We start from the raw sequence: 13,241 nt of genomic DNA, 5'->3' as shown, positions 1-13,241 counted from the left end.
GTACAGCCATGGATGGGAGTGATGCTGGTTCTATGCATTTACTGTCTGTGAAGTGTCAGTCTTCACTGTAGTTCTGGCATTGTATCCATGAACCACGAGAGGCGGTATATACGGACTATGGGCCACGTGGATACATTGAGTATATAGATAGTATACAGTCATGGCCAAAAGTATTGACACCCCTGCAATTCTGTCAGATAATACTCAGTTTCTTCCTGAAAATGATTGCAAACACAAATTCTTTGGTATTATTATCTTCATTTAATTTGTCCTAAATGAAAAAACACAAAAAGAATTGTCCTAAAGCCAAATTGGATATAATTCCACACCAAACATAACAAAGAGGGTGGACAAAAGTATTGGCACTGTTTGAAAAATCATGTGATGCTTCTCTAATTTGTGTAATTAACAGCACCTGTAACTTACCTGTGGCACCTAACAGGTGTTGGCAATAACTAAATCACACTTGCAGCCAGTTGACATGGATTAAAGGTGATTCAACCTCTGTCCTGTGTCCTTGAGTGTACCACATTGAGCATGGAGAAACGAAAAAAGACCAAAGAACTGTCTGAGGACTTGAGAAACCAAATTGTGAGGAAGCATGAGCAATCTCAAGGCTACAAGTCCATCTCCAAAGACCTGAATGTTCCTGTGTCTACCGTGCGCAGTGTCATCAAGAAGTTTAAAGCCCATGGCACTGTGGCTAACCTCCCTAGATGTGGCCGGAAAAGAAAAATTGATAAGAGATTTCAACGCAAGATTGTGCGGATGTTGGATAAAGAACCTCCACTAACATCCAAACAAGTTCAAGATGCCCAACAGTCCGAGGGTACAACAGTGTCAACCCGTACTATCCGTCGGTGTCTGAATGAAAAGGGACTGTATGGTAGGAGACCCAGGAAGACCCCACTTCTTACCCCGAGACATAAAAAAGCCAGGATGGAGTTTGCCAAAACTTGCCTGAAAAAGCCTAAAACATTTTGGAAGAATGTTCTCTGGTCAGATGAGACAAAAGTAGAGCTTTTAGGGCAAAAACATCAACATAGAGTTTACAGGAGAAAAAAGAGGTATTCAAAGAAAAGTACATGGTCCCTACAGTCAAACATGGCGGAGGTTCCCTGATGTTTTGGGGTTGCTTTGCTGCCTCTGGCACTGGACTGCTTGACCGTGTGCATGGCATTATGAAGTCAGAAGACTACCAACAAATTTTGCAGCATAATTTAGGGCCCAGTGTGAGAAAGCTGGGTCTACCTCAGAGGTCATGGGTCTTCCAGCAGGACAATAACCCAAAACACACTTCAAAAAGCACTAGAAAATGGTTTGAGAGAAAGCACTGGAGACTTCTAAGGTGGCCAGCAATGAGTCCAGACCTGAATCCCATAGAACACCTGTGGAGAGATCTAAAAATGGCAGTTTGGAGAAGGCACCCTTCAAATATCAGGGACCTGGAGTAGTTTGCCAAAGAAGAATGGTCTAAAATTCCAGCAGAGCATTGTAAGAAACTCATTGATGGTTACCGGAAGCGGTTGGTCGCAGTTATTTTGGCTAAAGGTTGTGCAACCAAGTATTAGGCTGAGGGTGCCAATACTTTTGTCCGGCCCATTTTTGGAGTTTTGTGTGAAATGATCAATGTTTTGCTTTTTGCTTCATTCTCTTTTGTGTTTTTTCATTTAAGACAAATTAAATGAAGATAATAATACCAAAGAATTTGTGTTTGCAATCATTTTCAGGAAGAAACTGAGTATTATCTGACAGAATTGCAGGGGTGTCAATACTTTTGGCCATGACTGTATACATTCTCTTATAGCAAGTGACATCATGGCGCTGACACAAAGCTCAAACTGGTAACGATGTGAAAAACAAAGTGTTGGGGACGATGGTTTGTTTGCAGAACACGCGGCCCCGTGGCTGGATCATTAGTCACCATGCGTAGGATTAGCAGCTATACCAACCTTTGTGTTATTAATGCCTGCTATGGGGAAAACAAGAAGTGAACTAAAAAGACCTGAAATGATAGATGCTGAAATACTGTATTAGGGAGAACCCCGCACCCCCAGCAGGCCGGATACTGGTGACATGACAGAGGAATACAGTATGTGTTCCTGCTGCTCCCCATAGGGCTTAGTCAGGGGGAAAGTGCTGAAGGTTGCCCCTTTGCTGCAGAAGCCCAAACTACGACTGATACCCAATCTGCGCCATGTAACCCTTTACAGCACTGATTTGGGGATGCAGAACATAATCTGCTTTTTTACCTCAGTTTAATATAAATCTGCAGCTACTTGCAACCACCGCCAGAGGGATCTCTTTGCATGTGAATATGGGTCGCCCTCCCAGGGCCGTGGGGTACTCTGTACCGGGCCGGTGACGACGGGATGTGTCACAGCAGCGGTGACCCGGTCCGTGGCCCTGGGCGCCCAAGTATTAGGGGAGGTTTGAATGGTGGAATGTAGTTGATTAAATGAATAATTCGTGACACCACCTGTGGTGTTCGGCAACTGAGATGTTAAGCCGACGCTGCATGCAGGTCCTCTGGGACTGGTGGTGTGGTGCAGCCAAGATGGTGTAGCTCCCCACAGGTGGAGCTGTAGTCCCAGGGCAGTGTAGATGTAGGGGTAGAGGAGAGGCACAGGCGGTGTAGAAGCTGGTACCCCGATGTAGTGGTACAGGGTCTGTTAGCGCAGGAATAATTGGAGGACACCAGGGCATGTAGTTCCAAAGCTTTACTCAAGTCTGTAGTACACACAGGTGCCTGCCTCCGTGCTGTGTCCTCCGGGTCAGGGACACAGTCAACCTCCAGGTCAGATGGAATGCTCCCTTCCAACACTCCGCCAACATGTGCCTTTCTGAACGTCTCCTCTTATAGCGCCTTTAAGTGTGAAGTACTCCTAGTACTGAGTTACACTGGAGTTCCTCCTGACAGATGTTCCCAAGAACCATACTTGTACGGCAGACAGCTGTAGCCTGCTTTGGGGACTCCCTACTCCTGAGTCCCGGCTCACTATCCAAGTTGCTGTTGTGCCCTCAAGTCTTAGATGGGAGTAGTGCATTTACAGCTCACTACTCCACCGGTGTCTGCTGTAGGACCATTAGTATCCATACAACCTCGGGGACCGGTCCCCGGCCTTGCGCTTAGAACTTCTAGGCAGGGTTCTCTCCTAACCCACGTCCTCTGTTCCCTTTTACTCCTTCGTTCCGTACTAGTCTCTCCTTCTTATGGAAGATCTGGTTTCTGTTCAATGTCTTTCTCCTTCTTTCCTTTCCCGTGCCAGCAGACCCAGGTCACTGAGGTCTGCTGCAGCACCTCCTTCCTCCATCCCTCTCCCAGGGATCCTCTCTCCTCACTCTCTCCTCCTGACTGACCTGAAATCCTAAACCTTCCCGCTCTTTTATGTATTCTAACTCCACCCGCCTCCCAGCATGTTTCGTGTTCCAAGCAGGGAGCCACCAAAGGTGCTCTGCTACACTCCAAGCAGGGAGCCGCAATGTGGCTTTGCTGAACTACTGTGCTGTGTGGGATTCAGGTGTTGGAGCGTGGTCAGGAGCCTCCAACCTACCTGGATGGTGGGGCACCACACCTCAGGAGGAGGTGCAGTACCTCTGTGGCAACTGAATCCTCAGGGGCGCCACAAATACTTGTAAGCAGTTAGCTCCCCCAGTGGTGACTGCGGGTAAGCAGAATTTTATTATCTAAATCTACGGATAATTTGCAGGGATGCAGGGGATATGGAGCTCTGTCTCCAGTGTGATGTATGATGGGAAAGCTTCATTCCCAGCATTCTGCAAAAGGCAAATTAAATGATCCTTAACTTAGATCATACAAAAAAGTCCACCTTAACTCAAAACTGTCCAGTAAAGTTGAGTATTTGAGTTTGGTCACATTGGTAAAAAGTAAAGAAAAGTATCCTTTTATAGAAAAAAGTCTTAGTTACTCACCGGTTAACGGTATTTTTCGGAGTCCATGACAGCCCCACCTGAGAGAGGGGATCCGCCCTTTAGGAACAGGAAACCTACAGATACAAAAAGGGTGGCACCTCTCCCACGCATCAGTTGGATTACAGAGCACAAGAGGACTTCCAAGGTTAATGCATGATTTATGTACAGTATTATTTACAATTATAAACTTTTATCACCAGTGAGCGTATACAAGAAATAGACGTGCGCACCCCAATTAAACTAAAGGGAGGGAATATACGGGTGCTGTCATGGACTCCGAAAAATACTGTTAACCGGTGAGTAACTAAGACTTTATTCGGTCGTCCATGACAGCACCACCTGAGAGATTTACAGAGAGTAATATCAGCTTTAGGGAGGGACTACAGCCTGCAGCACCCTTATACCAAAAGACTGTCAGATATTCTATGAGGCCTCTCCTGACATCCAGGGTGTGTAGTTTATTTTCCTTCTCGTTGGTTGGATTAGGGAGGAAGGATGGAAGAACTATTTCCTGTGTCCTATGGAAACTAGAAACTACCTTCGGCAAGTACGCTGGATCAGGTCTAAGTATTACCCTATCCTCTTTGAACTGTAAATAAGGAGGACACCTAGATAAAGCCTGGATATCACTTATTCTGCGGGCTGATGTTAGAGCTACCAGGAAGGCTACCTTGAGGGACAGGTTTTTTAGGGAAGCCGACGAGATAGGTTCGAATGGGGTCTCTGTCATAGCAGTGAGGACTAGGTTCAAGTCCCACGGCATGAACCTATCCTTCATTATTGGCCTGGATCTACCTGCCGCCTTAATGAACCTGCTTACCCAATAATTACCAGCGATGTTACAGCTAAACAGGGCCCCCAAGGCTGACACTTGTACTTTAAGGGTACTGGTAGAGAGCCCCATGTCCAGACCTTTTTGTAGGAACTCTAATATCTGCATTATAGGCGCTGAATCCCCAGCAATTTTTTCCAAATTCTGACATAAATTTTTGTGGTAATGATTTTCCTACTCTTAAGTAGGGTGTTAATTAGGTCTGCGGAGAAGCCCTTCTCTTCTAATAATGACCGTTCAAACTCCACGCCGTCAGATGAAGGCCAGCCACCTGAGGATGGAAGACTGGGCCCTGGGACAGGAGATCCGGGATGTCCGGCAGAACCCAAGGATCGGACACCGACATGGTCCTGAGGCATGAGAACCATGCTCTCCTGGGCCAAAATGGAGCGATGACTATAACCCTCGCTCTGTCTTTCCTGATTTTCCTCATCACCAGGGGTAGAAGAGATAGGGGAGGGAAGGCGTAGGCTAGTTTGAAGTCCCACTTTATCAGGAAGGCATCTACCGCCAGAAGATTCTCTCTGGGATTCAGGGAGCAGAATTGTTTCAATTGCCTGTTGTCTCTGGTGGCGAAGAGGTCTACCTCTGGATATCCCCACTTTTGAACAATCAGATTGAATATGGAGGTGTTTAGGGACCATTCCCCTTGCTTTAGCTGATTGCGGCTTAAAAAGTCTGCCGTGATGTTGTCTCTTCCTTTTATATGCAACGCGGTTAAAGATAGAAAGTATTGTTCTGCTAGATGGAACAACCGCTCTGCTACAATCATCAGGGGTCTGGAACGGGTCCCGCCTTGGTGATTGATATATGCCACGGTGACCTGATTGTCGGAGAACACTCGCACGTGATGGCCCTGTAGATACACAAGGAGCTTTTTAGCCGCCTGTTCTACTGCTGTCAATTCTTTTAGGTTAGATGACATTCCTAACTGATCATGTTGCCATTGGTCCTGGACTAGTATTTCACCCATATGAGCTCCCCAACCGTAAGGACTAGCATCCGTGGTGACTATGCGGGTTACGTTATACTCCCAGGGCACCCCTTTAGACAAGTTATCCTTGTCTAACCACCACTCTAGGGATTCCCTTGTGTTACGGGACAAGGTTAGCTGACCCTCCAAGTAACCCCCAAGGACTTTTTGATGTAATAAGACCTCGCTCTGTAGTTTCCTTGCATGAAACTGGGCCCACTGGACTGCCGGGATACAGGCCGAAAGAGAGCCTAGAAGGGACATGGCTTTCCTGAGGGACATAGTGGGGTTATTGGAGGCGTTCAGGATCTGATAATGGAGGCGAACAAACTTCTCCGGAGGCAGACGGCATTCCTGTTTTTCAGAATCCAGGGTTAGGCCCAAGAATTGTTGGACTTTCATTGGTTGCAACCGAGACTTTTTGACGTTCAGCAACCATCCTAACCGTTCTAGGGCAGACATTGCCTTTTGTGGCTGTTGTAATCAGTGATTCGCCATTTTGCCTACAATAAGAAAATCGTCCAGGTAGGGGATCACCAGAATGTTCGATTCACGTAGATGGGCCATGACCTCCGCTATTACTTTAGTAAACACTCGGGGAGCGACTGCCACTCCAAAAGGGAGGGTCGCATATTGGAAATGTCGAATTGACCCATCCAACTGAACCGCCACTCTGAGAAACCGCTGATGGCCTGCATGGATGGGTATATGGTAGTATGCGTCTTTTAGGCTGGTTTCACATTAGCGCTTTTTAAGCGCAAGCACGGCCGGGGGTAGCTCCGCCCCCGAGCCGGCTCTCTGCCCGGCGTGCCCGCCCCTTGCTTGTAGCGCCGCCTCCTATCGCACAGCGGCGCCTGCGATCGGCGCACCCTATCTTTAGCATAGGGTGCGCAGATCGTGCGCAGGCCGTGCGCTAGTTGCGCTTTGACCTGCGCTGCGCACTTTTGACGGTGCGCCGTGCGCGCCAAAATCCGAAAAGTTCGATTTTGGCGCGCACGGCGCACCGTCAAAAGTGCGCGCCAAAAAAGGACGTATTAAGGTTTATTATTGTCCTAAAGGAGCTGTCTGGTTTGCGGACCAGGAACAGAGGGGAGTAGAATCCCTTCCCCCATTCTCCCTCTGGAACCTCTATCAGGACTTTCTTGGCGCACAGGTCATGAACCTCGGCCTCCAGGGCAGCTTGTTCTGAAGCAGACGACCTGAGTGGGGTGACTTTAAATTGATCAAGGGGAACCCTAGAAAACTCTAGTCGTAGTCCCACGGCTATTATCCCCAATATCCAGCTGCTATTAGAGATCAGAGACCAGGATGGGTAGAAGGCAGCTAGTCTCCCTCCTACCGGGGCAACTAGTCATTGGGGCGGCTTTTTTGTATCCCGAGCTGGACCTTCCTGGCGCCCCCCTCCAAACATGAATCCTGTACCTTTCCTTTTTTTCTCATCCCATCTGCCCTGATCTCTGGACGGCCTTCTCCGGAAAAAACCTTTCCTGGTAAAGGGACGTCTGTAAGAGGGGTTCGGGAGACTGGGAAATTTCTTTTTGTCATCTCCAGCTTTCTCTAACAATTCGTCCAAGACGGGGCCGAATAGGTACTCCCCCTCGCAGGGAATGGAACAGAGACGGGACCGGGCTTGAATATCTCCTGGCCAGCATTTTAACCAGAGCGCTCTTCACGCTGCATTAGATAGACCCGCGGCTTTAGCCGCCATTCTTGCAGAGTCTGCAGAAGCATCGGCTAAAAACGCCGCGGCATTCTGAATGATCGGCAAACTTTTCCGAATAGATGATCTTGAAGCTCCGTCTTTTAGCTCGGAATCCAGCTGATCTAGCCAGACCATCATGGATCTGGCTGTACAGGTGGCAGCTACCGCTGGTCTTAACGCGCCTGCTGACATCTCCCATGTCCCTTTAAGAAAAGAATCCGCTTTTTTATCTAGCGGATCTTTCAAGGAGGCCATATCGTCAAATGGTATGGCGGATTTTTTAGATGCTTTGGCTACTGCTGCGTCTAGTTTCGGGGCTTTATCCCATCTGTTTACTACCGGGTTATCAAAGGGGTATCTCCGCTTAAAGGCTGGTGGCATGGAGCCCCTTTTTTCCGGTCTCTTCCATTCTCTGTCAATTAGGCTCTGAACCTTATCGTTTAATGGAAAAGCTCTGCGTTTTTTGGGGTCTAGACCCCCGAACATTATGTCCTGTGCTGAGAGTTCCCGTTTTTTGTCCGCTACCCCCATGGTGGACCGTATTGCTTTCACTAATCTGTCCATCTGGTCTAAGGGGAAGCAGAACCGGCTAGAGTCTTCATCCGAGGAAGACGACGAGGAGGCCGAGGAGTCCGAGGAGTTGTCACCTTTCCTAGGGGCGACTGAGGTCTCCGAGCCTGAACCACTAGCCTCTCTTCTTCTAGAAGGTTCTCTTTGAGGTAAGACTTTCATTTCTGCCCTGATCATCTCTCTCAGGTTTGAAGTGAAGTCAGGTGTCTCTTCCGCTACCTGCATAAACGGGGGAGAGTATAAGGGCCTGACAATCTACCCCTGGACTCCCTGTCTTTAATAACCCCTACCGTTTGCCGAATGCATGATTGGCATAATTTTTTAGGGTGGCCATCTGGTAGGGGGGAACTACAGAGAGCACATTCCCTGTGCTTCTGTTTTCCCGTAGCCTTCTTCCCCTGAAAAAAAAACATAAGGGAACACTGCATCAGGGTACATTCACGGAGATCTCTTACCCATGCAGATGAAGCAGGTACCGGATCACGGAGGGAGGCAGGGGGTCCTTTCTGGAGGAACTTTCGCGGCTCTGGTCGCTAGTTCGTCTCTGTTTTTTCTGCTGGCCACTCACATGCGGTTTTGTCGTGGCCTGTTTTTGCGGGCGTTCCTGCGCCTCGTCCTGCTGGTCTAAGGGGGCTTCCGTTGTATCCATTGCTGGGGCCTTCAGAAGCACCCCAGCGGCGTCCCCATCTGCCTTATATGGCCTCCTGGTGTCCGGGTCAGCAGGTATCCTGCCATAGCACCACCCACCCGGCCTTTCACGTTCCCTCCCCCATGCTCCGGCCCCCCTCGCGCTACCCGGGTCACCGCGCGACCCCCGGACGGGCATGCACGCGCGGCGCGCGCCAGAGGCCGGCCGGCACCCGACTTCCGCTTTCGGCGCTATCACTCCGCCCCTTCCGCCGCATCACTTCCGCCGCTCATCAGAGCCCTGCGGGAGCGCGCGCGAAGGAGCTGCGCAGCGCCTCCTGCCCGGAATGCCCCCCAGCCCCCCCGCGCACGCCGCCATGAGCCCGCCAGGGGCCAGCACTGACCGGGAGGACCGGGCCTGGGGAATCGCAGCAGGACCGGGGCATACATACCAGGTGCTGGCGTTTTGGAGACGGCATCCACCGGACCCCTGCTCCACCTGCTCCGTCCACTGCCGTGGTAACCTACCCGGCCCCACCGTGACGCTTCCAGGGACCCCGCACTGACCGAGGTAGGAGACCCCCTCGCTACCTGGGTCGGTCAGCCGGCCTGGGTACTCAAATGACGACTCCATGATGGACGATCTGTAGAGAGTCCTGTCCTCTAGGAACAGGAAACCAACTGATGCGTGGGAGAGGTGCCACCCTTTTTGTATCTGTGGGTTTCCTGTTCCTAAAGGGCGGATCCCCTCTCTCAGGTGGTGCTGTCATGGACGACCGAATTATAAAGGGATCACCATGGCAGTGTGAGAACCAGGGTGAACTGTTAGACTACAGCTGCATCCCCTACTCTCCCCTCCTTTTTGTTATTATATTACACATAATGGAATTTCTAGTAACTCGGAGCTTTCTGAATATCTGCGGGGATCCTACAGGGAAAGGGGATTTACAGGCTGCTGGGAAGTGTGGACGAGGACACTTTTCCCTGATAGCAAACATGGCAAAGCTTTATCCCACGGCTTCATTTAATAAGGCACATTTATAGCTTTCCCTGCCTGTGTCTCAGGAATGGGACCTGTGAATGCAGACGTGACCATGCATGCTGCTCTCGCTCCATTCATCATCTTACATATACGGCTGAGCTGGGATCCAGGACACTAATCTCCAGACCTATTGGCAATGGTTACAGAAAGGATTGTTTCCTCCTCAGCAGAGGTGGAACGTGAAGGGTCAGATCCCAGCACAAAATCTGTGACTTTAGCAGCACCGGCCATATGTCACTGCTAACATCCTACTGGGCACAAGTGCTGTAGGGTCACCATAGTTATCGGGGTCCAAGCGCAACTAGTATCTCCAGAGCCCTTTCTAGATCCATGTTAGGGGGTCTCTCTACTCAGGATCTAGGGAATCTATCATCTGAAAATGACCATTCTTTAGATAAAGTTTTTGTGTTTATCTATTTTGGCAATGGTTTTTTCATATCACGAGCTCTACTAAAAAAAAAACAAAATCAGTAATTTTTAGTGATAAGCAAACTGAGCAGGCGTGTTCAGATAACGTGATACAATGACAGATAACACAGGATCCACAGCTCACCTCCTCCTCCTCCTGTACAATGACTAATAACTAGTGTTGAGCATTCCGATACCGCAAGTATCGGGTATCGGCCGATATTAGCGGTATCGGAATTCCGATACTGACTTCCGATACTTTTGTCATATCTGATTCCGGAATCGGAAGTTCAAAGTTGATTGACAGCCGAAATGACGTCATCATGATGCGCGGTGTGTGCGCGCATCATGATGCGCCGTCATTTCGGGCCTTCCGGGGGTCTCTGCCGGCCTGCCGGGGGGCTGTGTGGACTGCCCGGGGTCTGTACCGGCCTGCCAGGGGGCTGTGCCGGCCTGCCGGTGGTCTGTTCACCCTGTGGGGGTCTGTACCGGCCTGCCGGGGGGCTGTGCCGGCCTGCCGGGGGGCAGTGCTGATGTCCGGGAGTCTGTGCAGGCATCGTCCTGTCGGGATCCCTCAGATTACTCTTTCATCTGAAGGACCGATGTTCTTGGGTGTGAAGCATCATATGTCTCTAATTAAATCAGCTCCGTGGAGAAGAACTACACAGACACCAGCTGTATGGTACAACTCAGGATGCCTCCAAGACGCCTCTGGCTTATCAGTTAGGCTTCCGTCTTTTATAGTAAAGAATTTAGACATTTACAGACATGCGCAGTACAAATGATTTTACAACTTGTTTTCGACAAAGAAAGTCATTTAGGCGAAAAAGCAGAGGTATTTGACCTTGGTTCACAAGGGAGATGTCTGAGACATCTCCTCGAAGAACAGATAAGGTTTTAAACAAGAGAATGCAACATAGACAGAACTCAATTTAACTCCTTCAGTTCCTATCAGTCCGATGGGACTACAAGTCCCATCGGGCGATGCCTGCTACCATGACAGTGATTGACACATTAGCCAATGATGGGACAGTAGTAGTCCCATCATCCGGCTAATGTGCTAAATGTAAAAAAAAAAAAAAAAAAATACTACATACATACATACTACATGCATGCTACATGCTACATACATACCACATATATACTACATGCATGCTACATACATACAGTACTACATGCTACATACATACTACCTATATACTACATGCATGCTACATACATACTACATGCTACATACATACTACATATATACTACATGCATGCTACATACATACTACATGCTACATACATGCTACATACATACTACATGCTACATACATACTACATACATACTACATACATACTACATACCACATATATACTACATACATACTACATACATGCTACATACAATACATTCATACAATACATACATAGACATACAGTACACATAACATATAGTAACATACTTACCAATACTTGTCACATTGTTCCCCGAAGCCATTGTCGTCTACGGAATAAATATTAACATAACAAACCACAAAAATACTGGGGTAATAATGGGTGAGTATTTTTGTGGTTTGTTATGTTAATATTTATTCCGTAGACGACAATGGCTTCGGGGAACAATGTGACAAGTATTGGTAAGTATGTTATATGTACTGTATGTCTATGTATGTATTGTATGAATGTATTGTATGTAGCATGCATGTAGTATGTATGTAGCATGTATGTAGTATGTATGTAGTATATATGTGGTATGTATGTAGCATGTAGTATGTATGCAGCATGCATGTAGCATGTATGTAGTATGTATGTAGCATGTATGTAGCATGCATGTAGTATATATGTGGTATGTATGTAGCATGTAGTATGTATGTAGTATGTATGTAGCATGTAGCATGTATGTAGCATGCATGTAGTATATATGTGGTATGTATGTAGCATGTAGTATGTATGTAGCATGCATGTAGTATGTATGTAGTATGCATGTAGTATGTATGTAGCATGTAGTATGTATGTAGCATGCATGTAGTATATATGTAGTATGTATGTAGCATGTAGTATGTATGTAGCATGCATGTAGTATATATGTAGTATGTATGTAGCATGTAGTATGTATGTAGCATGCATGTAGTATGTATGTAGCATGTATGTAGCATGTAGTATGTATGTAGCATGCATGTAGTATGTATGTAGCATGCATGCAGTATGTATGTAGCATGCATGTAGTATATATGTAGTATGTATGTAGTATGTATGTAGCATGTAGTATGTATGATGCATATATGTAGTATGTATGTAATATGTATGTAGCATGTAGTATGTATGTAGTATGTATGTAGCATGTAGCATGTATGTAGTATATATGTAGTATGTATGTAGTATGTAGCATGTATGTAGCATGCATGTAGTATATATGTAGTATATATGTATTATGTATGTAGCATGTAGTATGTATGTAGCATGCATGTAGTATGTATGTATGTATGTAGTATTTTTTTTTTTTTACATTTAACACATTAGCCGGATGATGGGACTACTACTGTCCCATCATTGGCTAATGTGTCAATCACTGTCATGGTAGCAGGCATCACCCGATGGGACTTGTAGTCCCATCGGACGATGCCTGCACAGACCCCTGGACATCAGCACAGCCCCCCGGCAGGCCGGCACAGCCCCCCGGCAGGCCGGTACAGACCCCCACAGGGTGCACAGACCACCGGCAGGCCGGCACAGCCCCCCGGCAGGCCGGTACAGACCCCCACACATCAGCACAGCCCCCCGGCAGGCCGGTACAGACCCCGGGCAGTCCGCACAGCCCACCGGCAGGCCTGCACAGACCCCCGGCAGGCCGGCAGAGACCCCCGGAAGGCCCATACAGACCCCCGAGAGGCTGTACAAGGGCAGGAAAGGGTTTTTCCAATTCCGATACCGGAAGTCTCATAGACTTGAATGGGACTTCCGGTATCGGCATCGGCGATACCGATACTTTTTTTAAAGATCGGCCGATCCATTCCTATCCGATATTTTGAAGTATCGGACGGTATCGCTCAACTCTACTAATAACACCTATATATATAGGGTGGGCCATTTATATGGATACACCTAAATTAAATGGGAATGGTTGGTGATATCAACTTCCTGTTTGTGGCACATTAGTATATGTAAGGGG

General features: G+C 47.9%; 1 protein-coding gene across 1 annotated transcript in view; it reads right to left on the bottom strand.

Moving 5' to 3' along the window:
• EXOC3L4 (exocyst complex component 3 like 4) overlaps window positions 1-13,241 on the bottom strand; it is a 79,945-nt gene that overhangs the window by 54,000 nt on the left and 12,704 nt on the right. The window lies entirely within an intron of this gene.

This window comes from Dendrobates tinctorius, unplaced genomic scaffold, assembly GCF_039654945.1.
Source record: "Dendrobates tinctorius isolate UK_male_01 unplaced genomic scaffold, ASM3965494v1 ptg000058l, whole genome shotgun sequence".
Taxonomy (NCBI): domain Eukaryota; kingdom Metazoa; phylum Chordata; class Amphibia; order Anura; family Dendrobatidae; genus Dendrobates; species Dendrobates tinctorius.
This window is presented reverse-complemented; position numbering and strand designations above follow the sequence as displayed.